Genomic DNA, 27,132 nt, shown 5'->3' on the forward strand with positions numbered 1-27,132 from the left:
GATGGGTGCTTTTCACAATGTCTTCATTAGGATGGTGAAGAAGTTACACCTTGAACTGCAAGAACGTGCGTGGAAAAAAACTAAATTAGTTAAAAGAGCAGGGCAACGACTAACAGTAGTAATTGGGACTAAAGCTTGCCCAAGGAAAGATGCTATCATGGAAAAACAGCCCAGCTGGTCCAGAAATATGATTCCATGTATCTAAAGGGAAAATCAAAGGGGCAAGGGTTTATGAAATAGGGGAGAATGTCTACCATTCCCTGTGGTTAGAGCTCCATTGTCTGAAGCCGAAGATGAACAGAAAACTGGAGTACCTGAAAAGTATAGCCAAAAGTATCTAGGTGTGTCCCACCTATGGTGCTAAAACACAAAGGGATATTTGTGGCTTATTAAACAAAGTGTAGTGAGTAACTAAAAGTAACTGTATGAGCAATGGTCACATCAATTCCTACCTTGAAAATAAGGCAATAAGCCACCGGCTGTGAAATTCCAGTGAAGCTACAACAGATTGGCTAAATCACAATTAGATACCCAAAAAAAAAAAAATCAAGGAACTGCCAAAGTAGTAGTAATATGGGGGGCATACCTAAGGCCTGCATGAGTGGCTTACCTTAGTAATGCAGGACTTGTCAATGCAGGCAAAGCCTTCTGGATTCACTACAATAAATAGGGAGATGAAGAACCAGGTAAACAATAGGTGAAATAGGGAAGAAATCCACCTCCTACTGCTACAGTAAAGAGCACTGAGCGCAAGGGCAAACTTACAGCGCTTTCCAATCACTCATGAGGACAATTGATGCACTCAGTTGGGGGAATCACTGTCTTCTCAAGAAGCAGAGTGCATGTAGAAAGTGTGCAAGTGCTGGAATCCCTGGCCAGACAAAGTCATGCTGTCAGATCCATGGAGTTACAATGCATCTATGGGCACACACAAGGTAAGTCAATAAACCGCACATGTGCATCAGGAAGACAGGAGCCAAAAGCTTCCTGAAACTGCAAAAAATAAAATTAGAGAATCGCTCTCATTCTCAAAATACTAGTGGCTGAATTGAAGGGGAAATTATACATCTAATGGCACTGTAGATGTGTTAGCAGCAGTAGTAAGGTTAATTCAGCCAATCAAGATATATGATGTATTGGACCACATATAAGTTCTCATGGTACGCACTCCAAAAGGGGCATGTTTAACATTATAAGCATCTATATCACACATAGTACTTGACCCATTACAATGACAAATGAACTAATATTTACACTGATGACATATTGCTTTGGTTATTTGTGGATAAACGGAAAGAAATACAAAATACATATTCCTAAAAGGCTGTGTGTCACATATCTAAATCACACAGTCTGTTTCCCATTGTAGCTATTATAGTCCAAATGTCTACACATTTTTGCTGGTTACTTGAAAATGAATGAGAAAATGCAAACGCAGGAAATAAACTTTATGCTTAAGAGTCGAATACATTGCAGTACTCTATTCCACTCTTCAAATTTATTCAGTCCTTCGTTAATAAACTTCACTCTGTTGATCCACTTACACTAAGGAATTTGGAGTTTTTTGGAAAGACCACCCCATTTCTCATCTGGAATAATCCTTTCCACTACCTCCTATATGTCATCAGAAGAATGATGCATCAATCAGAAATATTCCACAAGCTGTAATCTAATTGCCTGACATCCAATACAGCTACAGTGCTGAAGAATGCACTCTTTCACATTTTGTTTTGTCTAGCCTATATATAGTAAGCAGAATGGAAACCAGACTGTACAAAATACATTTGCAATATTACAGCTACTTAGACTTTGCAGAATGATCTTTTTGTTGCCATGTTTGAAAGCCTTCGTTTCCTTACACAGGATACATGCGTTGCAGCTTCCACATTTAAAAGAGCAACGATGAAGGGGTAAATTCCAATGAGAACACAGTGTTACAAGTGCTGTGGAAGGTAGAAAGGCCTTCACCACTTGGTACCGGATGTTATTACTACTTTTGAAAGCTTATAAAGATGTGCTGGGGTACCCAGATCCAAGGTGAATTTCCAGTATTTGTTGATCTTTTTAATTTGATTATTTTAGGTGTTTGTCATTACACAAACCTACCGGTCTTCACACATTGTGGGTTTTGAGCATCAAAGGATCCTCCTTCTGACAGAACTATAGTAAATCCTCATTTAAGCTTCAAGGGTGATGACTGAAATACCCAAGAAAGTTGTTTCCTTCTGTGAGCTTTCAAAAGAGAGTAGTGTGCATTTGCTTATTCCCAATTTTGGAGGTTATACCTGAAAATTCAGTAGATGTGTGACTGTAGGATACTGTGAATTGAATATCAGCTGATCTACTGGTCCACCACATAAGAAATGATTCAAGTGTGTCCTGGGCACCTGACCAAATCAGGACCATATCATCAATGCATCTGCACCAACCTACAATGTGTGTTTTGAAGGGATTAGTTTCATGGAATACATTTTAATTTTCATATGCATCCATTTATAGAATAGTCAGGTCTGAGGCAAAGGCGGCCCCATAGCTATTCTATTTGCTTTGAAATATTAGTCACCTTGATATTTGAAAAAGTTATTTTCTAGGGCTATCTATGGGAGATCAGTGATTAAGGGCCAGATGCATCAAAGGGTTTTGCCCATTCTGCGTCTATGGGAAAAAGTGTTGATGCATATGGCCCTAAGTCAGTAGGCACCTGCGTGGGACACGGTCTTTGTTCACTATTTTGGTGGATAAATGTAGAGCATCCTGTTGGGGTATGTTGGTATATAGTGTTTGAACACCCATTGTAAGCACAAGTTGGTCTATTGGGTCAAAAGTGTAAACTTCCTGGACATTTATAATGGGCTTGGGTGGTAGTCACAAAAGGTTAAAAACAAAATGGTCAAATAATTTTCATGAGGGCTCTAGAATCGATCCACATTGATGTAATAGGCCGATCAAGTGGATCATTGAGCCTTTTGTGGATTTTTCGATGGGTGTAAGCTGTTGGTGTGAAAGATGATTTCTGGTTTTGAAAATCATATTTATATTGACTCAAAAAGCCTTGACTGAGTCCCTCATTTGTAATTTGTTTTATGCGGTTATTGATCTCCCCAGTGGGGCACACGCCATTTCATATGGTGAGTGGGGAAGGCCAACTGTTCGAGTGTGAGTCAATCATCACCGGATATAAACTGGGGGGAACATAGTGAAGGTGAGCAGTTAACTTTGCCCTCAGGATATTCAGATACAAAGGGTTGTATGACTAATGCTGGACACACTTCATCTGGTATTATGATCCTTGTCAGGACTCTGAACTTCTAAACCATAAGATGGATATGTTAGCTTGATTACTTCAAATTTTGTCCAACAAATAAAACCACATTAAATGCCTTAAGTGACTGCTTAGTTACAGAGAGAGATGAAACATTAACGGTCCCCAACTGGCACACCACTTGCAGTGCGAGGATGTTGGGTGATGGTAGTATATAGGTCTTTGAACTTGTTACCAGGTGTGAACCCATGGGTAAAATTACCACATGGTAGGGTTGCTGAAGCCAGTTTGTAATCTGCAATAGATGAATGTGCTAGGGTAAGAAGGGTAGTGGTGGAAACTCACAACCTGGTTGTGGGGGTGGAAAACTCACTACAGGCTTTGATAAAAGTATTGAACTGCTTGTCACATACTGTACCCCCGAAATTCTGGATGTGAGAAAGGTAATACAATCCTCACTAGTCTAGTTAGGACAATGGTCTGAAAGCTTAAAATAGCCAGGAGGAAGAGAGGATATCTGTGCCGATGGCAGCTGAAACTACAAGAGATTGGATTGAGAGGAGGAATTAAAAGCGGGTGTCTCAAGAAGGAAGAGTGGACCATAGAGAAACAAAGGGACATTATGGCCTGTTATTTGTGGACCGATAGCAAATTCAAAATAACTATACCCTACGCTTTTGCACCTTGAAGGAGCCACGTATTGCCAACTGTATGATTCCAAGTAATCAGAATGTACATAATATTTTAACAGCTGGCTAGGATAGTATTGTGCCGGTATCAGAAACAACTGAAGTTGCTCTTGTGACTACACATGTGGTTTGGAGTTGCACCCCTGGAAAAAAAGAAGTATCACACTATAAATCCTTACTGGTACTAACAAGGTTTTTATGGATAGGTTATCATCCCTAGTACCCTTCAATCTACATGCCCTAAATGCTGTAACCAATGCTGAGAAATTATGTAAAAGCTGTATGCTTGTTTTTAAGAGTATGGGTCTTTGACTTTTTTTACATTTGCTAAAATTCACAGTGCCAAATGATACTGCAAATTAATAGGTCTATATAACATTTTCAAATACATTCCCCTTATTAATTTAGTGTACATTGACGAGGGAGGTTTTGTAATGGCCAGTTTAGTCCACATTTTGAGATAGCAAAACTTAAGGAGAGTAATTATCAAATCAAACAAAAACAAAAACTTAGCATTTAGAATATGAAAGCTTTTTATATCATCAGCTTTAATTTCCTTGTGGCTAGAGCCCAGCAGACTGGAAGGAGGTAAAAAGAATGACAATACTTGTGGGAAGCTGGTTCGTTAGGGGTAGAAAACAGTATTATAATATCGAACAGTCAGTCAAGCAATTGGTGTGGAGGGAATGTCCCTCTACTGCTATATGAGGCTAGGTGTACAGCGAATGATTTACCGGATAAAACTAGAGTTCTACTGAATACCAACACCTTCATTCAATAACCCCTAGTAAAGATCATAGAGAACAGTTTTTGACTAACATCTTGTCACGGAGAAAGTATAGTGTCAATGAAAGATATCCGCGCAGAAACGTTACTACATATTTTCATTTAATCGTTGAGTAATGCTTATATTTCTCCATCAACCTACCCAGTTTACACTCAAATCCCAGTTTACTTTCTAAACTGTAGAGGATAGAATGTGTGTGTTCAAATTTCAAGAAGGATATCAACTTGAAATTTTAACACCACATGTCTCCCCCTTAAAGAATATATAAGCTACAGTTAATACAGTTAACTGGAATATAAACAATTTGACACAAAATAAATGTTTGTAATGAAATCTGTAGCACTAAAAACACAAAGGAAAAGGTAAGATACAAAACAGTTAAGATAACTAGGCCGGTCGATGGTTCGCCTAGGCTTACTATGGAAAACATCTCCTTTGTGTTATTTCACAATGCCAGCAGACACATTTTCTTCAAGGCCATCAATTCTGCCACTTCTTCTTCAACCTCACTCAACTAGTTGTAACTTTTCCTAATATTGCCTTAGCCTTCACTTCTCTTCATGTCAGCCAATGCCTTCTAGCAATTTGCAATGCTGCCCACGTGCCACACATGACCGTTGCAAAGTTTGGCTTGATTTAAGAAAACGTTCTTAATTCCTAATAGTGCAGAAAATACTCACTCGCTCCCTTCCCTATTTTCCTTTTTTTTTTTTTTTTAACGTTTATTATTTCTCCAATTTCTAAAAATGTTTTATTGGAACCTTTCGGATCCAAATCTCTTACCATGGGTATATTTTATAATTCCCCTGTGTCTTTTAATGTTGTTCATCACAATAGTAGGTGACCACTCTCAACCTTGATTTCATTCTATTAATTTAAAATGGATTAAGGACATTTATTGAAATCAACAATACATTTAATAACTAATGTGATGTGTTTAGAAAAATTCATAATTAAACAAGCATTTGCAATGCAATAGGTCTTGCATATGCAAGAGTTTGAGCTATTGGCATTGTAAATTACAATGTCTTTCATTTATGTGTTTTGAAAATCGGGAAGCAGTGCATAGACATGCACTTTGTATTTATAGTCCTTGCTTACGAGAAGCAGGGTTGGCAGAAATAGAGGCACTGTTACTGCCAGCCTTGCTTCTTGTAAGCAACAACTATAAGTACAAAGTGAGTGATAAGGCACCGCTTGCAGGTTTTCAAAACGCATAAATAAAAGGCATTGTCATTTACAATGCCAGTAGCTCAAACTCTCATATATGCGAGAACAATTGCATTGCAAATGCTTGTTGAGCTCTGAGAAGGAGGCAGCAGCAGTCCTAGGAAGGCAGGAGACGCGAGGCCAGGCCAGGCCGTGCGTTTCAAAAGCAGGAGGGAGGAGGAGGCAGTTGCAGCCAAAACAGACCTCGGTCTTTGAATGCTCAGCAAATGTAGCAACATTTACAACCCGGTTTACAACAGAGCAATGAAGAAACTCCGTTTCCTTACACCCCCCATTACATACAAGGGTTTCACAGTCTTCAAGAAACTTACTCCTGTCCGTAGGTAGGTGCAGTCCATTAGAAGGTGAAAAATCAGAGAACTACTAAATTGTAATACTTTTACATACTTGTATAAAATAAATGCAACAAGGTTGTCTGGAAAGCTATGCGGAAATGTATCCTGCATGAGGGGGTACATGCAGAATAGACCAGATGCACTGCCACAGTGTTAGTTTCTTAGGGTCATCCTCTTTGTACACCACCCCATCCCACTGAAACAACTGAAAAGATGGGTACACTAAAAGTTTGTGATTTAAGGCATGCTATGTACTTTGTTCAACCTATTGAAATTAACTACTAGCCCTCAACTTTTATACGCAAATACCTCTCATTCCCATGTATAAAACACACATTCGAAATTACTTCTACTTGTTTACGTCCATCCAACCAGCAATAAACATGCGTGATTTGAGCAGTGCAACAATTCCTGCCTTGTAACAGCCTGCCAGTTCGCATCACTGTCTCAGGTCAAGTCACAATGACAAAATGGCCTAGGGTGGTTTGTGTTTTGATAGTACAATTCATGCTTGGCCTTGATGTTACATGTTTGCTTTAGCTCTATTTGTAAACTGGCCTGTAAAGAAGTGAAACGTGGTATTCTTGAAAGATACGCATTTCCTAACAGCTAGCAAATGAACACGCACTCTGTAAACTTTAGTCGAAGCAGATAAGCTCATGTGATTAAAGTGAAATTTGTGAAGAATGAAAATGGCATTACTTTTCCAATAGCAAAGATTTTTCCAACATATAATAGACATAATTCATACTCTTGGTTGTGCCTTAAAGCATTCTTAAGACCCTCAGCAGAAGTAGAGACCTTAGACTAACGAGTGTAGAAGTGAGGCTAACCACATGACACAGAGGATTCATCTGTCTTCAAAAGACAGCTGAGCTAAGGAGTCTCAAAACACTTAAAAGACTGCCAACAAAGGAACAGAAACAAACTTTCTCCAAATATAGTCTACTTATGACATACCTGTTAGTAGTGCAAACAATGAAGCAGAAACATCCAACCTGTCAAATTATTTAATTAAGTAAAATAATAACAAAAGTTACTTTCAGTACATATCCCTGTGCAAAACCTAGTCTGTAAAGTAAATAAAAGCTTCTTTTACAGAGTAGCCATCAAAAATCAACACAGAGCTGCTGTACCGTTTACAACCAAAGGGCTTGAAAACGTTTAATAAGGCATGAGCTTTTCAGGGCAACTTTGTTGGGGACCTTTACAACTCGTACCTCAATGGAAAGTCCCTATGGCAGACACTGGAAATAACTGTAAAGTGCAGAGTACGAATGGAATGTGATGGCAATCCAAGGACATGCTTAGCAACTGTCCACTGAGGACAGAGCTGCAGAAGTGAGAACCAACTGTTGAGATGGCAGACATGCGAAAAAATGGTATTCTAAACAGCTGGATGAGGGCTTCTATAAGGCATGTTCCAACAATCCCACATCACAACAGTTGACATATTGGCACCAGTTATATTGACACACGTTTCCCATTCTTAAATCTGCAATCTGCTCCACACCGATACTCTTTTTCAGGAAGAGGAATATCTAGCATAAAAAACTCAACATCACAAAACATCAATAAGAGGCAGCTACAGCCTCTGGTTTCCACAACACTGAAATGAAAAAATATGTCTGGGAAGCCTACTGTATACAGAATGGTATTTTACCATTAGCCATCCGGCGGCCGCACGTTTTTTGATTGGTGTTAAGTCAGCTATGAATAATGGATTTTCACTGCTACCCATTGGGAAAACAAGTCTAGTATTTTCCCTGGGTGTAGGAAAGTTATGGGGGGTGCTTTGCAGCTATGTCCACAACAAAAGTGCAGGGGAAAAAACTGCCCAACGGCTTCCAATGGTGGTGGTAGTGGTGAGACATGCCCCATCATAACCAAAAACTCTGCAGGATAACAAAAGTGCCACCGATAATGTGCCGTTTTTGTGTACCCATCTCATCCAATGGGTCGTGTCTTTCAATTGTGGTGCCCAGCCTTCTGGAGTGGCTAATTCTTTTAACTACTCTGTATTGGCAAAAACATGAATAGTCTTACTACCTACAGCACAATACACATGAGCTGTTTTCAAAAAACTGTTTACACTTCCGAAAGGTGCTCGATGTGCCTGAGAATCTTGTGGTGTAGAACAGCCCCTGACACTCGATATTATCATTTCGCATTTTACTTTCTAGAAATCCATCTCGCACTCCTCCCTTTATCCAAACAAATATGTAAATAGGGCAGATATTAAGAGGCGTGGAAAATTCCAATAGGCTGGAAACATGAAGCAGTAGATGTGTACTGTGGCAGGCTAGTACATGCTCGATAAAGAAAACATGAGGTTGCTGGGAATGTAAGAATGCAGAATATCTACATTATCAAAATGTGTGAAAGCACTAGATGTATACTTTGATAAAGCAAGGGAAACAGTAGCCGCGTAGTCACGATGCATGGAGGTATTACCTTCTGCACAGCAGACCCAGCGTAGAGGTGACAGAAGGGGCACTATATAGGGTAAACCGGATGTGTACGTTGTTACAGTGTGGGGGTGCAGTCGGTGGTTTACTGTCACAGCGGATTTGCATTGACAATACAGAATAACTAAATGATTTCTGCTGCAATCTAGGGGATGTTTTGGGCACTCAATGTTTCGCAGGCAAAATGAGCAGTATACTACTGCCACACAATAAAGAAACAGTAGCTGTGTACTGTTACAGCTCAGAAAAAACCTTGGAGTACACTTTTGAAGCACGGCGGATCAGTAGTTGTACAGCAATAACAGTCCAACCCTCAAGACAGTAGCGATAGACTGCAAAGCTCTTTCACCAGGATCGATCGCCGGTGCCTTCACTACCGAACGGCACCCCACTGCACCGTGACAGGCCCGCCCCGCTCACTGTCGACCAAGCAGGGTAACAGAGAAGAGGAGCTGTCCGGGGATCTGTTATCCCGTGGGATGGAAGAGCTTGCAAGCAGTGGATCAACTAAACTGCAACAACAGCGTCCTTCATAAGACTAATACGACAATGGGGCGCTTTTATAAAAAAAAAAAAAAGCATTTGTTTCTCAAGTTGACAAACACATTTTTTTTTGTAAAAGTACCCCATTCCGTGCTTTCACTTTACTAGCGGCCATGCACCTTTGTTTAGATGAGCCCAGTATAAATAAAGTGGTGGGGCCACCATTAAAGTGAAAGCACAGAATAGGAGGCTTGTTAAAAAAAACAAAGTATTCCATAAATACATACCATAAAGTCCTACAGTGTAAGGAGCTGTTGTTGGCCGGTGCTCCTGGCTTACAAACAGAAGTGATGTATCTGGAGCACCGGCCAATAAGGAGCCAGGAAACAAACGCGATGGAGTTATGATACAATGGTAAGAAGCAGCTGGAATTACACTCTGTAGAGTGATTACAGCAGGTCTTGCAGACAGCGCACGCGGGTTGGTGCTCGACCTAAAAAGCATGTAATTCATTATGAATTGCAAAATAACAATTTTAAATTATTGAAGATAGATATTGTTTTCTGAGATCATTTAGAGCAGGACAAATTTATAGCAAGTGAAATAAGTCTTGGATTCCTGCAAGACAAAACACAATTTGAAAAATTTGGATGATGTCCTTCTCATCATGGATTATAAAGGCAGGTTACCAAGTCTAAGGGTCATTATTAGTCGTCTTACATTGCCATCTATATGAAAAGTAATATATGAATAAACTTGGCCAAGAAATAACATTGCTGACAGATTGTTACATATTTTTTATCTCCCACAATGTTCCACATCTGGTTTAAAACATAACAAAGCAATCCACTGGTGATGTGGATGATTAATCAAATCCTACCAAAGGAATACCCTCAGAGATTCTGCTGGGGCATGTCAGACGACACGTGGATTCCGTTCGGGATGGTACCGCGCACCGGACATGTGCTGGGTCCACAGATGGGCTTACAGAGCGCCTTTAAGCGACTTCCAATGTTACAGGACTGGGGTGGCACCACTTGGCAGGGTAAGACTCACACTTGGCAGAGTCCAGATGCTGGGTTCAAGGTTGATGGAGCCTTCTGTCCCTGAGGCTCTAGTCAGAAGACCAGCTAACTAGCCCTTGGAGTCTCTCTGGGGTCCTAGGTCCCAACGGATGCAGGTCCAGTCACCTAGGCAAGCGGGCAGCAGAGTGGTAGGTCAGCACAGCAGGGCAACAGGCAAGCAGAGTGGCATTTCTTTCAGGCAGTCTTTCTTCCTGGCAAAGTATCCACAAGTGTACTGAAGAGTTGGTGTCTGATGTCCAATACTTACACCCAGTTCTGCCTTTCAAGTGGGAGAAGCATCTAGAGGTTTTCCTCCGAAGTTCTCTGGTGTCCTGCTTTCCTGGCACTGGCTCCAGTCTAACTACAAGCAGTACGCAGCCCCTTGCGTGGAGGCAGGACACACCCTATTCAAGTGTAAGTTGGCCTGGGTCAAGCTCTGCCCTCCTATCCTGCCAACGCTAGTTCATCCAGGAACACCTAAGCTCTCGATTGTGTGTGGCTGTCAAGGAAAAATGCACAGAGCCCAACCGTCAGCTACACCCAGTCATGTGACCCAGAGGCAGGCTACAGGCACTAAATGGCTAGGCCAGTTAACATTCTAGAGGTGGCATTTTCAAAATTGTAATTTAAAATAGGACTTTACCGTAAGCTAGGATTCGTTGCAATTTCAAAGACACCAAACAAACTGGTTACCTGTTCCCATTTGAAAATTACAGCTTATTAAATGTAATAAGGTAACCTCAATGTTAAAGGTCTTGCAGCAGTGAGAAACGAATTGAAGAGTTTTTTACTGCCATGACATGTAAAACTTAAAAGCATATGTCCAACTTTGTAAATACACTGCACCCTGCCCTCTGGGCTATCCGGGGCCTACCCTGGAGGTGACGTTTATGTATTAAAAAGGAAGGTGCAGGCTTGGCAAAAGGTTTTTATATCAGGTCTAAATGACACACACAGGCTGCAGTGGCAGGCCTAACACATGTTTAGAGGGCTACTTAAGTGGGTGGCACAACTAGTGCTGCAGGCCCACTAGTATCATTTAATTTAGAGGCCCTGGGTATGTAATACCACTTTACTAGGGACTTATAAGTAAAGTAAAAATGCCAATTTTGCCATGTTTAGCAGAGAGAGCAACAGCACTTTAACACTGGTAATGAGCAGAGTGCTAAAGCCCACAAAAAAAATGAATTCAGCAAAAATATGGAAGAGGAAAGCATAAAGTCTGGGGATGGCGCTGTAGAAAAGTCCAAGTCCAACATATATGATTTGTTTATTTCCTGTCACACAGTTGTCTACAATTGTCTGTGCCATTGCTATGTTATCTGTCACTGATCTGGAGAGTCGAAAACCAGATTGTTCCAGTGGAAAGATATTTAACTCATTGGCCTATCCTTCTAAATGATTCAAAAGCTTCTTGCATAAATGTTCCCCGTTGCATCTAGAATGGCAATTTGTTGATACCTTCCTGGGATTTTTTTTTACACCCTTTTTTGTGCTAAGGCATAATGATACTGCTTCTCGATGATTTTGGTATAGTGCCCTTTACATATCAGAATATGAACAAATCCATAAGAATTTTGGCCCTTAATTTAAGATTACCTTTCAGCACGATTATTGGAATTTCACATGGGCCAATCTTGCTTTCTTTATAAAGTCCTCGATTTCAGCACAGTTTGGGGTGGGGGGTGGAATATGACGATTCAGTTGCAAGTTAGGAATAGGAACAGTCCGAGTTAATCTTATATAGATTAGAAATGTAATCCAACCAAGCTTGAAATGGAATTACGTTTGCTGTAGGTTTGATTTTCGAACCGCAATTAATTGCAACTCTTCTCCAGAATGTTCTAGAATTTTGTACAATTGCATCTCGATGCAGATCATGCCAATACAGATCCATTTGTTGTATACTTTAGTTGCACAGTCTTATGTTTTTTCCTAAGATAATTAATTAAATTGTGTTTGTTCTTAAGAATGTGATTGAAAATGTAAACAAGTAAGAATACATATTTCTGATGAAAGTTGAGCTTCTATGACACCCGTTATTTTGTTTTAACAAAACTGAGTGCTTGCTTTTATATATTGAACTACTAGTTCTTTCATACAGGACTCAAAAACAACACTTGGTTCAGTGAGACAGGCATCAAATGAAACTGTATGAAGTGTGGCCACCATTTCATTAAAGAGATTGATCTTCCAGTAAAGTGTAGCCATTTTTAATTAATTATCCATTTGACTTAAACCAATATCCAGGGACCAGTCTGCACATTTTCTGAGGAGTAATTCCAAAATAATTCCAAGTTACTTGGTCACTTACCGTAGCCTACGTAGTACTCATTTCAGAAAGTAATTCATACAGCCTGTAAGATGTAAAGAGGTAATTGATTATGAAAGAACCTCAAGGGCCATATCTAGTCATATTGGTAGGTATGTCAAAATTGGTTTTGGCATCTAATATTATGGCTCCCATATATTTTATAATTATTTTAGTAAATGTATTCTTCATTTGTATGCTTTATTTTTGCCTGGAAAGGGAGGTTTGGGTATATTCCAACTATACTCTAATTCTGAGTGTTTAAAGACCTGAAGAGCAGTGTCTGAGACTTTAGCATTAAAATCTTCTGCAAATAGTACCAGTTGGACTTGGGCTTCTCTGCAGGGTCATCCCAAACATCTTGCCTTTACCATTCCTGTTTTCTGAACACGTTTGTGTTGCCTTTTTGGACTCTGTGAACTTTACCACTGCTAACCAGTGCTAAAGTGCTTGTGCTCTCCTTTAAACATGGTGAAATTGGTTTACACCCACTTGGCACATTTAATGTATTTGTGTGCCCCTGGACAGTGGTACTATAAGTACCAAGGGCCTGTACATTAAATACTACTATTGGGTCTGCAGCACGTATTGTGCCACACACTTAAGTAGCCCTTTAAAAACAAGCCTTAGGCCTGCCTGTGTGTACAGTTTTTAAACTGCCATGTCGAGCTGAAAAAATATCCCTTTTGCCAGGCCTAAAACTCCCTTTTTATTACATATACATCACCCCTAATCTAGGCCCTAAACAGCCCATAGGGCAGGGTGCAATGTAATTAAAATGTTGGACATGTACTTTTAAGTTTCATTTGTCCTGGTAGTGAAAACTCAAAAATTCATTTTTCTTTCATGGTAAATTAGTTTTTCAAGTCACAATTCTGACAATAACACTTTTAAAAAGTTGGCATTTTCATGTCCTCCCTTTTGGTGCCTGCAGCCTGTTTCCATGTCAAAAGGCTTAGGTGTAGCTGGCAGTTGGTCTTTGTGTATTGCTCCGACAGTATCATAATAGAGGGTTTGGACGTTGGCAGGATGGGCCATCTCTGGCAGGATGGGGCAGAAGAGCTGTCACCTACCACACTTGCAGTGAGGTCTCCTCCTGGGCTGTCTTTTATGGACTGGAAGTTACCAGATAATTATCTGCGTTCCCTAGGTCGCTCAATTAAAAAAAAAGAAACAGAACATTTGAAAATAGTCCTATAGAGAATGGGACCCTATGGGCTGATTACAATCTCGGTCGGAAAGCCTTTGGCCTTAGGTCGGAGGCTTTCCAACTGAGATTGTTGGGTTGACTTCCGACCACCTAATTACAAATTAGGCGGTCAGAAGTGAAGCCCGTTGCTCATTCCAGCTGGCTTCCGACGGGCTCAAGGAGTTAGTCGTCCAGTGGGAGTCCGGCTCGTAATCCATATGGACGGTGTTTTATACTGTCCGGATTATGATACATGTTTTCCAGCAGGCTTTCCATACCGGGCTATTCCTATATGTAAGGCTGGTCAGAAAGCGTGTATGTGACACCGTGTTGATCCCCGCACCGTGTGGCAGGCACCCTGAGGCGCCTGCCACACGGTGCAGGGATGAACACAGCCTCCCATTTTCCTATGGGAGCTTGTGCTACAGCCAGTTAACGTCCGTAACACATGCTCCCATAGGGAAATGTGATTTTGCGACCGCACCATGTGCGGTCTCTTTGTAATTAGGCAGTCCCTTTTCTGCGACTTGCATCCACCCAACAACGTAATAAGGCCAATAGTCTTTTTGATAGCAGTCCTCTCCAATTAAGGATCTTTCAGGCACACCAGAATTTCTGATGAATTCCAGTGGACATTTGCCAGAGGATATGCTCAGGTGTCAGAAGCTCTTAATGCATACCAAAGTATTGTGGAGTCAATCTTAAAGCTTCTAGAAAAAACCTGCTTTTAACCAGTGCTTAGTTTGTAAAATAAGAAGTGCAGGTGCTCAAATGTTTTCTTAGGAGGCCGCAACCCACTTTCCTGGCTACACCCACTTCCATCATTAGCTCCAGTGACATGTACCCCATATATAATTCTCACTTAGCCCCTATCTCAGATCTAACAGCATGCACGCGCAGCCTCTTGCTTACACGCTGTTTAGTCAGGCTATAATTGTGCTCATTATTCTGGCTGTGCTGTTTACGATTACTTTTAGTCCACATCCCATGCATTATTGATCTGCAAACACTGAACCAATGATAATGTTTTACAGTGTTCCTAAAGAGTTGTAATACCACTTTCAGTGTGGCAATGCAAAAAGCAGGTGGTGATGTAAACACGTCATCAAGACCTGCTAGACTTCTGGAAAGTTCTTTTCTGAGCAGCACTAATAGTCAAAAGTATCTAAAAAAAAAAAAATCCCGCCTACACTAACACTCGGCACGAGGGCCGGTGACCTATGCGGCAGGGGTGGGGGGGTCTACCTCATGGATTGGTGGGAGCCAGATGGACACTTTTGGAGGCAGCGCAGGATAGCCAGCACGAGAGCCTTGCAGGCGGCCTCCTCCTCCCAACTGTAGCCCGACTTGACCTGCGGACACTGACTCCGTGGCTGGACCCCACCATCGGCGCAACAGCACTGCGCCAGAGACACGTCCCTCTGTGACCTGCTTGGACCCAGCCTTGGTGGTGTTGGCGCGGCTCCTCCAGCTCTCTGAAGCTGTTTCCGACACCTGCGACTCCGTGGCCGACTGCGGTCGTGGCCTCTGAGGACCTGGGCTCTCTCGTCTGCTCTGGCGCCCGATATCCACCTCAATAATTTACATGGCTGGGGACCGATGTTTGATGGGAACCAGGCGGCAACTCGTAACTGCGGTAACCCCTAGCCCACGCAGACACCACTGAGGCGGCCTACCCTCCAAGCCCAAATTCACCGTGATCTGCGGCGGCCTGCTACTATTCACTCCTTGCCCACTCTCTTTCTGCCAGCAATTGCTATGTCTCCACGGAGGCACATATTCTTTCCAGCAAGCCGAGACCCTGCATCAGTAACATTAACTCTCCCTGCCATAGTTGACTGTTACCGCCTCGCCGGTGAGCGGCAATGCTTGAACTGGGCGGGTGCTTACTGGACCGAGGTAAGACAGAGGTGGGTTACTGTGCCCCTGGGAGGAATGGTCAGACTGGCATTTATAACCTAGACCACTATGCGTGACTACCATCAAGGGGGCCCCTCACCTGCACTGGCATCCTGCTCGGGACTTTCCCGCTCACAGTGGAAGCTCCGGCATTGGGGCTGATGCTCGGGCTATTCTCCAGTGTGCCTGTGGCCCTCCGCCTGCCCCCTCTGATGCCCCAATGGTTGCCTTTCCTGGCTACGGCCCATCAGATGGGTCGGCAGTTGATCTGTCCCGAGGCTACTAGTTACTTAACTTACCGGTTCGTTGTGGCATGGGCGGGACATACACTGACTGCACTGCCTTTAGCTTTCATAACTGATTAGGCCTGCCTGACCTGGTGCTGCCTGCCAGTCCTCAACATCGTCGTTGGGTCGCGCTGGCACTCGCACTGGGTTCAGCAATGACTCGGTGGTGGGGTGCGGGTATGCTAAGGCGTGGCAATGCAATCTGGAAAAATCTGCGCACGCTGCCTGATGCTGCACAGCCCCAACCCCGTAGAACCAAAATCCAGCCCAAATCAGTGCCCCGCCCACCGGGCAGGCAACACTGAACTAAGGGCCACGGCTGCCATCAGCATATCACATTGAGATTGAGGTTCATTTATATCAATCTCCATTGTCGTCTTTGCTCAACCAGGGCAGGCTCAGTCTCACAGCCGCATCCGCAACACACACTACTGGGACTGACTCACTCGGGAGACGGATGAGAAGCAGTACTGCGGACGAGAAATTGAACACAGCACTCTATGACAAGTCCAGTAGTGAGGTAAATTAAACATGTCAAATTCAATGACGTGCAACAAGATGCGTGTAGACCCGGCCCTGACAATTAAGTGCCGGTGTTAAGCACCGGAAAGCACTGGCACAAATTAAGCACTGCTTTTAACTCTGATTTCAACTCTTTCTTCCGTGCTCCATTCTCTTATACATAACTACTTGAAGTTACCCAAACAAAAGTAATCATTGCAAAAAACATTTCCAGAAATGTTATTAGGAACAAAAAGGTCCCCCAAGTATCCCAAAAGGAGAAAAACATGGCACAGCTCGCACATAAAGAACCTCATAGTCTATTGATCCCAGACAATTTTGTTCTTTTTCCAAATTGCACTTCTTCCTACTCCTTGCCCTTTGCAAAATCCATTTAATGATAAGATTAAATCCCTCTATTTCACCATTTTCTTCCGGATGATATACATAAGTGATATTTTATTCAATCATATTGCGCCATAAATACTTTTCTTCTGCCTTAAAATTGATCACCATTGCCAGTGAGGACTTCTTTTCAGTAAACCTTCTCTCAAAAACATAACATCAATGAACTGAACCACAGCAAAATAATTCCCCCATTCCACAAAAATGGTATTTCTGACCACTTACAAAAGTAATGCATAGTGACCATAATATACATACTTTTGCCATCCTCACATACTACCGGTCCCATAATGTACATACCAACCACCTCTCTCGCCATGCTTGGACTATGCATTGGGCATAAGGGTAGTTTAAGAGTGACCTGCGATTTGCCTGCGTTTGAACATGCTAAACATTCCCTCACAAACCTCTCGACTTCTACATCCAACACTGGCAACAAGATTCCTCGACTCCTCTCTTGCTTTTAAAACTGCCAAGATGACCCTCATGACAATTCCAAAACCCATAACAACAGAAGACCTGCTCAAAATGACCAGTGTTAAACTTTCAACAGTGGCCCCTTCAAACCTCCCTGAATTTTTTTTTTAATTGTCATGGCCATATAGCGGCTATCATTGTGCCGTCTAAAGAGGGAATCCTGGATCACTGAAACCTTTATAAAACAGAGTTGTGTCTGTGTGTAATGTCTCCCCTACTTTCTCCCTACCAACTGTGTGCAAAAAAGAAAAACATACAGAAATAAAAAAAAAAATTGAAAATAATTTGGTGAAAAAAGGATGGCAGTGCCTCACCGAAGTAACACCATGGGAGTTTAGCAGACAGGTACTCGCCTGCTTCCTCAGGTTCTCATCATTAGCAACTGCCACCCTGAAAATATTTTGAAAAAATGATATGAAAAAAGTACATGAAGTGCTATGTGTGAACACTAGGCACCGGTGTGCACATCCGGGCCCAAAGTAATGTCAACCCTAAAAGGAGTGACGGGATCTGTTCAGAACCCACGTCAATCCTAGTTAGAAATGAGCTAAACACCACTAGCTATCTAACTTTTTATTTCATGCTGTGTGTTTGCTCACTTAAAAACCAACATGTTTCATTGCCTCAGGAGGCTTGCGGCAATTTCATCTGGGCAAGGGTCAACTGACCACACTGCACCATTTATTTATATATTTTTTATTTTATCTGCACCTAATAGTTGCCCTACGTTTGCATACCTATACCCTTCTAATTTATGGGTACCATTTGTGTCCGAGTGTATCCGTCCACTCTTTCACTTGCCGCCAGGTAAACTGCAGGAGGCTGAGCTAAGGCCGGGTTCGCTGGCTGCCCAGACTGACATATTTGTAGTTGTCTTGGGCCTTGGGCTCAACAGAACTGGACAGCATCAGATAACATGCTCAGCAGATTCTATATGGTATTGGCACAAACGACATCCACTGCTTCTTAATGGTGTATTTTTCCAGTGAGCCCTGTAGTCTTGTATTGGTAATGTTAGGAGCCTAGTCCTCAGAACATTCTGTAGGGCTTGCCTTCCCAATCCTGCTTTCAGGTATGTTTGACATGGGGTAGCTTAGTGTGAGTAGACAAGTCCCTCTGCGTCACGAATAGATCTAATCCATTTGAGGTCCTGTTGACTGGAGGTGTTCTTTCCCTGCTTTTTTAGCAGGCTTTTTAAGCCAGCCGTTGTTAGTGGTATGTCTGTTAGGAGATCAGCTGGCAAACCCAATGTCTTGTTGGCCGTCATGAGATACCTTGCCCAGCGACTAGTGTTATCGGCAAAAACTTTTTGTAATGCTTCCCTGATTGTACCAGGGCCTGCCTTAGTCATGTGATAAGATTTAATGACGTCTTTTTTACATTCTATATCAATTGCTGGTATATTAAACTCTAGGCGGATCAGCGAGTATGGAAGCTTAAAAACATTTCTAAAAGCCATGATGTCCAGGCGCTCCAATTTGTCGGTCAGCAGGCCAGGAAAAGCAAGATGGCCATAGCTTAGTGTTGGAATTAGCTCTGCTTGCATTACTCGTCGATTGCCCTCCGTTGAGTGGCTTAGAAGCTTATGATTTAGTTTACATACAACATGTGTAACCTTAGCCACTTAAGCCTCAGGTGCTTTGGCTTGCAGTGCTGGTCTGCCAGAGTCTGAGTGTTGTACTCCCAGATAAGTGTACTTGTTGGCAGTAGCAATCCTTAACGGGCCAAGATGCCAACCCAATACTGATTTTTTGGTTTTGTGGCCAAGGACCAGCACCTTAGTTTTTGTTGCATTGGCTTGAAGTTTGTTTTCCATATTATAGAGATGTAATGTCTCCAATGCCCTTTTCATGCCTATTCTAGTTTGATCCAGTAGAACAAGGTCATCCGCATACTGCATGATCGGAAGTCTGAGATGGCCCAGTTTGGGCGGAAAGATGTTGGCTTTTAGAAGTGCCTCTCCCAGATCCGCAGTGTATAAGTTAAACAGTGTGGGTACAATCACACAACCCTGTTTTAGCCCTTTGTTCATGTAGATCTTGGCTGTTGCACATGTCTGTGTGAGCTTGGTGTGAACCCAAGTGCCGGTATGGAGTGACATGATGGCCGCCAGGAGCTTCCTAGGAATGCTCCACTTTGTGAGTTTTGCCCACAGTATGTTACGGTCTATGCCATCGAAGGCAGCACTGTAGTCGACAAAGCATGCATATAATGGAGGGGTGGCGACCTCTGTGGCCTTGCTTGCCAGATATGATCGCGCGATGGCATTATCCAGTGTCGATGAGTTCGGCCGAAATCCAGTCTGGTATTGCGATATTATCTGATTTTTTGTTATCCATACCTCTAACTCAAAGAGCACTTTTGCAAATGCCTTCCCATCGACGTCCAATAATGCACTCAATCTGTAGTTCTCCGGATGTGAAGCATCCCTCTTTTTATAAATGGGTTGCAAGATGGAACCTTTCCATGAGTCCGGTATTACTGAGGTATTGTAGCGTTGGTTAAATAGGCTATGCATGTAAGGGGCCCAGAAATCTCGATCTTCATTGAAGATGCTGCCTGGTAGACCATTTGGTCTGGGAGCCACATCCTTCCTGATTCCCTTGAGGGTGGTTAGAATTTCTTTTTCTGTTGGGGCAAGGTCCTCTGTCTCATTCTCGTCGGGGTAATTACCTTCGACCTCCATGGTTTTTGCCATGGGTTTGTCTTGGTCGACATATAGCCTTGTTGCGTGGGCTGCCCATTTGTTGGCAGGTACAGCATTATGGATGTGGCTTTCACCGTTTAGACCATTAACATAGCTCCAAAACTCCCTATTCTTATTGGGTGCCAGCAGTGCATAGATGGGTTTCCATTTTTCTTCTTTGTTAGTTTGTTTCAACTGCCAGACAGTCTTTTTATGCAGTTTTCAAAAATGTTTATGTCCGCGGGCACTTTGCTCTCCTGTACTGTATCTCAGCCAGATTGCACCTCTTTTTACCCTCTCTGGATACTTTGCTGTCGAGAAGATTGATTGACCCATTTCCAATGTGTTTGCCTTTTTATATGGGTTGTCTTGCTGCAATCAAAGCATAGATAGCGAGGCCATGATTTCTGGCCAACTTTTCTGAGGGCCAGTTTGCATATAACCTGTTTCCACTTGTTATATCTGGCCCGGCTTATGGGTCCCCATTTAATTTGTTTTATCGGTGCCGATTCATTGTTTGGATTAAGCATTTTACCAGCAGTTAGGTGTTCCTCGTGCCTCATGGTGCTAATATTGACGAGGATGGATACTGGATGATGATCGCTTGCAGTAGTGTGTAGCACCTTATATTGTTCACACCCCTTCAGTAGGTTCTTGCTCAGGAAGATGTAGTCAAGCGTGGAGATGTTTTTGAAATGTAGGTTGTAGTTTCCTGTTTGGCTCCCCTACTTGGTTCACGGACTCCAGGTTAAATTCATTGATGCAGGCTTTCATGATGTTCCGCCCACTATCCCCTTGGCTTTGCTCCGGGCGGCACAGATCTCTCATGTTAAAGTCCCCGGTAATAATACATTCGTGAGAAACAACTAAAAATACTGGACTAAAAATTAAAATAAATACATTAACTAATAAAAACTTTCTTTCTCCCATCAACTGGAATGCTGCACGAACTACTAGAATTTGAAAATGCAGTTACCAAGGACATTGATGCTTTTGCTGGAAGGGCAACAAAACACTTCCATGACCTGAGCAATAATGAAGAAACAGCACTTCATGAACTGGCGAACCTACACTCAGTGGTTTTAAAACCAGCAGACAAAGGAGGTGCAGTGGTGGTGATGCCAACTGACATGAACATAGCTGAATGCCTAAAATTGGGAAAATGAAAGATTACAAACGACTGGCAAAGGATCCCACACAAGATGTAGTTGAAGACATAAAGTACCAGTATTCTCCAAGAGGAATCATTCAGAGTGAGTGACTACCTTATCGCAGAAGAACATTAGGATTCCATAACACCCAAGGACTTTGTGCTAGATTGCATGTATATGGCCTTACCTAGGAATTATTTCCAGTTAGGGAAGGAATTCTGAGACATCAGTATTCTATTCACCATGGTACAGACAACATGATATATTCCAGGGGACGCTCTACGGGGGGGTCATTTCACCACTGTGGGGGCCAACAACCTGGCCTTTCTCCCCCTCACAAACCCCTTGGTGGGACCTCCAGTCCCAGGGTGCACCTGTTGGTCATTGGTTGCCACTGGCGTCACAGGAGAGGCGTGGCCATTGCGCTCTAAGCACAGCCCTTCCCCCTGCAGCAGGGGTCGCTCAGCAAGTCATTTTGCCATTGTGGGGGCCAACAAACTTGCCTTTTTCCCCCTCGCAAGCAGACTGGTGGGACCGCTAGTCCCAGGGTGCGCCTGCTGCGCACTGGTTCCCGCTGGCGTCATGGGGGGAGGCATGGCCATTGCACTCTTAGCATAGCCTCTCTCCTGCGGCGCAGGCATGCCCGGGCCAAGGGCGGGCCCGTTTGCACCTGCTATAGCCCGAAGGCTGGGCTGGGCCACCCTTCTAAGGACTACTCCCACTCACTAAGGTACTGTGTGCGCTAAGGCGTTACGTGTTGAACTGTTGGAAGGAAAATCGAGTACCTAAGTAGGAATTGGACTCCCTTCTTATATTCCCTTTTGCTCTATATTCTGTCCCCAAAATACAAAGCATGGGGAAAAGGAAAGCAGTGGATGGGGAGAGACAGGGGTGGCTTACAAAGGTAACATAAAAAATTAAGGAAACCCAGAGGCACGCAGGGGGGCTGCGTACTCGACCGCATCGACGACTTGTTGGTTGAATGTGAACAAGTTTTATATCCACCAATACCTGACCCTGACACTAATCCAAAGATCCTTATACCCCGTGGGAGCCTCTCAGCAAATAGATGTATTCCAGTTATGTTCAGGACAGCGAATACATGCAGCCAGACTCCTGAGCAGCCAGCCCCAGCTATTAAAGAATTGCTAATTGCATCTAGTAACTCGCCCCTAGACCAACGCCCCCCAGAGCTTACATGCAGCAACAGATTCTCACCCTTATTAACTCTGATGGAAGGCACTACCAATGCAGAGGAGCAAGAGGGTAGGTGGGGAGCCACTCCATCGTTTTGAGCCAACCTCCCTAAACACAGAGGCCCTCAAAATTATTTCTGAATTACGCTTGGAAATTGAAGTTCTTAAGTCTACAATAGGAGTGCTCACTGGGCAGGTGACCCAGCTGCTAGAGAGAGATGGGGGGGGGGGGGGGATTTAGTAGCACCACTGGCCATTGGGCCTAGGATCTCTCCAGGATATCAAAAGCCCTACCTCCAAAAAGGCTCTGATGCCACTTCACGTGGAGCGGGTAGTAGAGCGGATACTTGCAGTCCAACTGTAGCAGAGTTACATTGGGGCCAACGGCCAATCCAGCCTCAAAACTGTATGTCAGGAGTTCCCCTGATCTCCCTGTTCTCCCTGGAGAAGCCTTGGGTAGGAAGTCACCAGTAAGAAACCCCGGAAGTCAGTGTCTAATGCCTAGGCCAAAATTACTCACCCCATCCCCGCACACCATATTCATGATTAGTGACCCTAAATATAGCAACCTGGTGAGACGCGTGGCTGAGGAATCCCTTAAAAATAAAACAATTCATTGGATTCGACATGTAAGAGGATGTAGGTCTTTGATTAGGGATGACATATTGAGAGCTAGAAGACTTATCTTACTAAATAGCTCCAGCGACTCAATTGAATAAACCCTGGGGGATGGGAGGATAGCGCGCAATTTAATCGCTTTAGACGCTAGATCCTGTCCCCCGGCAGCATTAAGCATCCCATTCAAATACCAGATGAATTATAACCCATACCTGACCACTCCCGATCCTCTTTCCACCCGGCCAGACCATCTGACCGCCCTAGTGAAAATCAATAGACTACAGTCCAGAACTGTGCCTGTAGACGTAGAGGTCTGTGCTCTTAAGCCCTCTTTAAATCTAGGATCTTCATTATTAAGTGAATGTAAATGTAGTGCATTTTATATAGCGCTCCGCACACCCCCGAAAGGGTCTCTCAGGCGCTGTGCACATACCGCTGTGGAACCCTTCCCCTGTGAAGTGCCCACTCCTGGGCACCCCCAAGGTGAAGCCAGGCATCCTAGCACTGTTGGGGCCAATGTGGAGATTAAGCAAGCTATTGCCCAGAGTTGCAGAGTGGGACCCATGATTAGAATAGGCACCGAGGCGAGAATTATCGGGTCCGGGGAAATTGAGCCAAAGACCCGCCGAGGCGGGAATTGAACCCTGGTCCAGGCCAGACCTCTGCATCAGGGTCTGCCGCTCTAACCATTGAGCCACACTTCTCCACTAAGTGGACTACTTGCACTGGAAACCACTAGAGATGGCAAAAAGCAAGATGACTCAACCAAAGGTCTGCAATCAGGTTTGGAGGTCCACACTAGAACGCTAGCCACTACTCTCCGCAACCCAACACCTTTCCAGGGAGACATGCAGGCAGCCTCTCCTCCCTCTACCTTTCCACCATTAGTAAACCTCCCCATGCTTAAGTTGGTTTCCTGAAAAGTGGCAAGTGTCTGAAGGAAAATGTGCCTCCCCACTGGGAAGATTTCATTAAATCATTCAACATTTACAACTTCCAAGAAACCTGGAGTCTAAAACCAACATACATGCCAGGTTATGTAACATTCCATTGCCTGGCAATTGCCTCCAAACAGGAGTGTCCATCAAACGTACTACTGGTATGGGTTAGTATCGCGCTCCGTGGTGGAATCTCAGAGCTATCCACAAACAGCCCAAACATTTGAGCAATTCAACTGAAGGGCGACGCAGGCTTCAGTCTAGACGTCTATGCAAGAGGCACTAGAGGGGGAGGGGGGAGATCACCAACCTTACACTCTCTTGAAGAGCTCCTTGACAATAGTGGGACTTTACATCCACTGATCATAGGGGGCAATTTTAATGTGACTTTCGAGCCCCTAGACAGGGAGGACATCTGTTAAGTCAAAGAGGAAAATTAACTCTGGGCCGTTCCTCCTCTTGATTTACCCCCTATTAAGAAGTGGTCTCAATCAGCTATAGAATTAAATGCCCTGGTATTAGAGCAGAGATTGAGAGCCACCAATGGGAGGTTGAAATCGGAAAAAGGAGGAGAAAACACTTTTACTGGCCCCACTAGTTTGAGCCGTATTGACTTATCAATTGGACCTATGGTTGTGGTCATTTTTAATAGACATGTCTGTGGGTAAAAGCACCGATAGTGACAACAACCCTCTAAGCCTGAGCCTGGTACCCCCTCTGGGGCCACCCACCTAGCGCTCCCAAGGACAGGCTTCTAACCAAAAAGCTACATCCCACGAATGACAAATGTCACCTTAAGTGGCACACAATTTGTAGGGCTGAAAGTAAACTTGAGATCATCAAGCGGGACCTAATAGCTCACTTGGTAGAGACTTGGGAGGTAGGGGGTTGATTAGTGATTCGCACACCCAGTATTTTGAACAGTTGGCCCTACACTTTGTTTTTCACTCGCACCGCACAAAGCACAGACTGGGGAAAGCAAAGCATCAATCCTTGTACTCATAAGAGTGCAGACTCTTAAGGTGCCAGCTCGCTACGGCAGTTTAAGCACAGAACACAGATGCTGTGCGAGTATTAAGAAGGTCCTACAAAACAGCTTTAAATAGAACTAAGAGGGAGTGGGACGAGGTCAAATGGAGACAAATCAGGGAAGCATGCTCCCTTAAAGACTCAAAATAATTTGTACCCTAGTTGCAAGGGGGGGCCTGGAGAGGCAATCACCACTAGCTAATAACAACCTAGTCAGTGCCTGGCAGGAACATTTTAATGCCCTATAACCCAGCCCTAACCATTCTGCTAACCAGGCATCCCCCCTGATCTATCCCTAGTCAAAACTGTGGACCTCTTTACCAAGAGCAAAATCTTGACCAAAATAAGAGTCAATTATTCCAGAAAAACCTCCAGACCCCAATGGAATTCCAGGTGATCTATTCCGCCACGACAAAGACAACTGGTCCAACTATATATTGGCACTCCTAATGCCATTTGCAGGGGGAGCTCCAATTCCCGATTCATGGAAGGGAGTGGAAGTACTTCCCATTTTTAACAAAGGTGAGAGGAACCGTCAGAGCAATTAAAGGCCCTTAAACCTGATTGATTATATACAGAGGTATTTTGTCACACTTTTCTGGCAAGTATCCAGGAATGGATATCTGATAACATTGTCCCCCTACCAAGTGGAGGTTCGGCAGAAGACAGGGACAATAGACCAGGTCTTCTGGTTCCTCCTTCTATACTGGAAGGAAGTGAACATCGGTAAGGGGAGTCTCTATGTTGCATTTATTGATCTGAAGTCAGCATTCGATCTTGTCCCTCGAAATATCCTTTAGCAAGTACTAAAAGACATGGGGATGCCAATGGAAATTCTTTCACTAATCATTCGTCTTCACGAGCACAATTAGGACAAAGTGCAATGGGGTGATGAAGGCCAACTAACCAACGCCATTAAGATCATTAGGGGAGTTTGCCAAGGGTGCATTTTGGTTCCAACTTTATTTTCACTCTACATTAAGAAAGTAGAAAAATATCTATCAACGATTCCAGCAGATGCACCAATGTTATGGCTGGGAAGCATTTTTATGCTTCTATTTGTGGACAATACCTGGGGGTCTCCAGACACTCTTGAATCAGTTCAAAGCTTTCTGCGACATGAGAGGCCTAGAGTTTAACATGACAAAAATGAAGCATATGATGCTAAATCCTCACAAATCATACAAAGGGCGACCAACACTAGGTAATGTCCATCGGGAGAGGGTGGGTATCAAATTATCCGAAGACATGTCCTGGAAGCCGCATCTAACTGAGGCAAGTCTGAAGTACAAACTAATAGTCGGGCCTTAAAGAAAGAACACAGTTGCTCATAGACTAAACCGGGCACCCGCCCTTGAGATCTATAATTCCAAGGTTGTGAGCAGAGCCCTATATGGTGCCGAATTGTGGGGCTTCGTAAGACTGGATGATGTACCCAGGTCGTAGAACAAGTTCTTAAGGAGCTTAGTGTCAATCCCTCCAGGCACACCGCTTCATCCCCTTAAGCTGGAGATGGGCTGTAAATCAATCGCTGATTTAGCAAAAGTACACCCATTGCTCTTTTGGCAGAGAATAAGATTGACTCCTGAATTGTGCTCCTATGCCATTGCACTCGAGGAAGTTAGCTCCCTGGATGTATTTAACAAGATAGGCTGGATAAAAAACATCAAACGTTTACTTGAAAATATTGGGGTCAAGGGCCAGCGGGACATTGTTAACCCCCAAGTCCCGCCCAGTAAAAAAAAAGTAAAAGCCCTGTACTGGGAATGGGTAGCTCAGATTTAAAGCAGGAACATTAGGATGGGTAGGCTAACAGAAGAATTTGTCGATTTTAAAATGATAAGATCCCTGGAAGGCTACTTTGATCTAATCCAGTCACCAACTGACAGAAAACTATATATCCAGTTCCGATTTGGCACACTCCTCTTGAACTCATTCAGAGGCTCTTGGTCTAGCAACCAAACTCACTCTATGTGTTGCCCTAGTTGCCTTGCTCCCAATGAATTAATTGCACATGTCCTCTTTGCCTGTAAAGCATACGCCCACCCAAGAGGCAGGTGGCTTACGCCCATATGTAAGCAGCTAGGAACTAGTAAGCATGGTGCGGCCCTGCATATTATTAAATCG

General features: G+C 43.5%; 1 protein-coding gene across 7 annotated transcripts in view; it reads right to left on the reverse strand.

Annotated features, from left to right (window-relative positions):
• USP54 (ubiquitin specific peptidase 54) overlaps positions 1–27,132 on the reverse strand; it is a 1,650,598-nt gene that overhangs the window by 1,611,287 nt on the left and 12,179 nt on the right. The window contains exon 2 of one of the 7 annotated variants that reach the window (XM_085603490.1): positions 611–657. The exons of the other annotated variants lie outside the window; for them this stretch is intronic. The gene's annotated coding sequence lies outside the window, so the exon portion shown is untranslated. The remainder of the gene's footprint in view (positions 1–610; positions 658–27,132) is intronic. 7 annotated transcript variants of the gene reach the window in all.

The sequence above is a fragment of the Triturus cristatus genome, chromosome 1_2 (assembly GCF_964204655.1).
Source record: "Triturus cristatus chromosome 1_2, aTriCri1.1, whole genome shotgun sequence".
Lineage (NCBI taxonomy): Eukaryota > Metazoa > Chordata > Amphibia > Caudata > Salamandridae > Triturus > Triturus cristatus.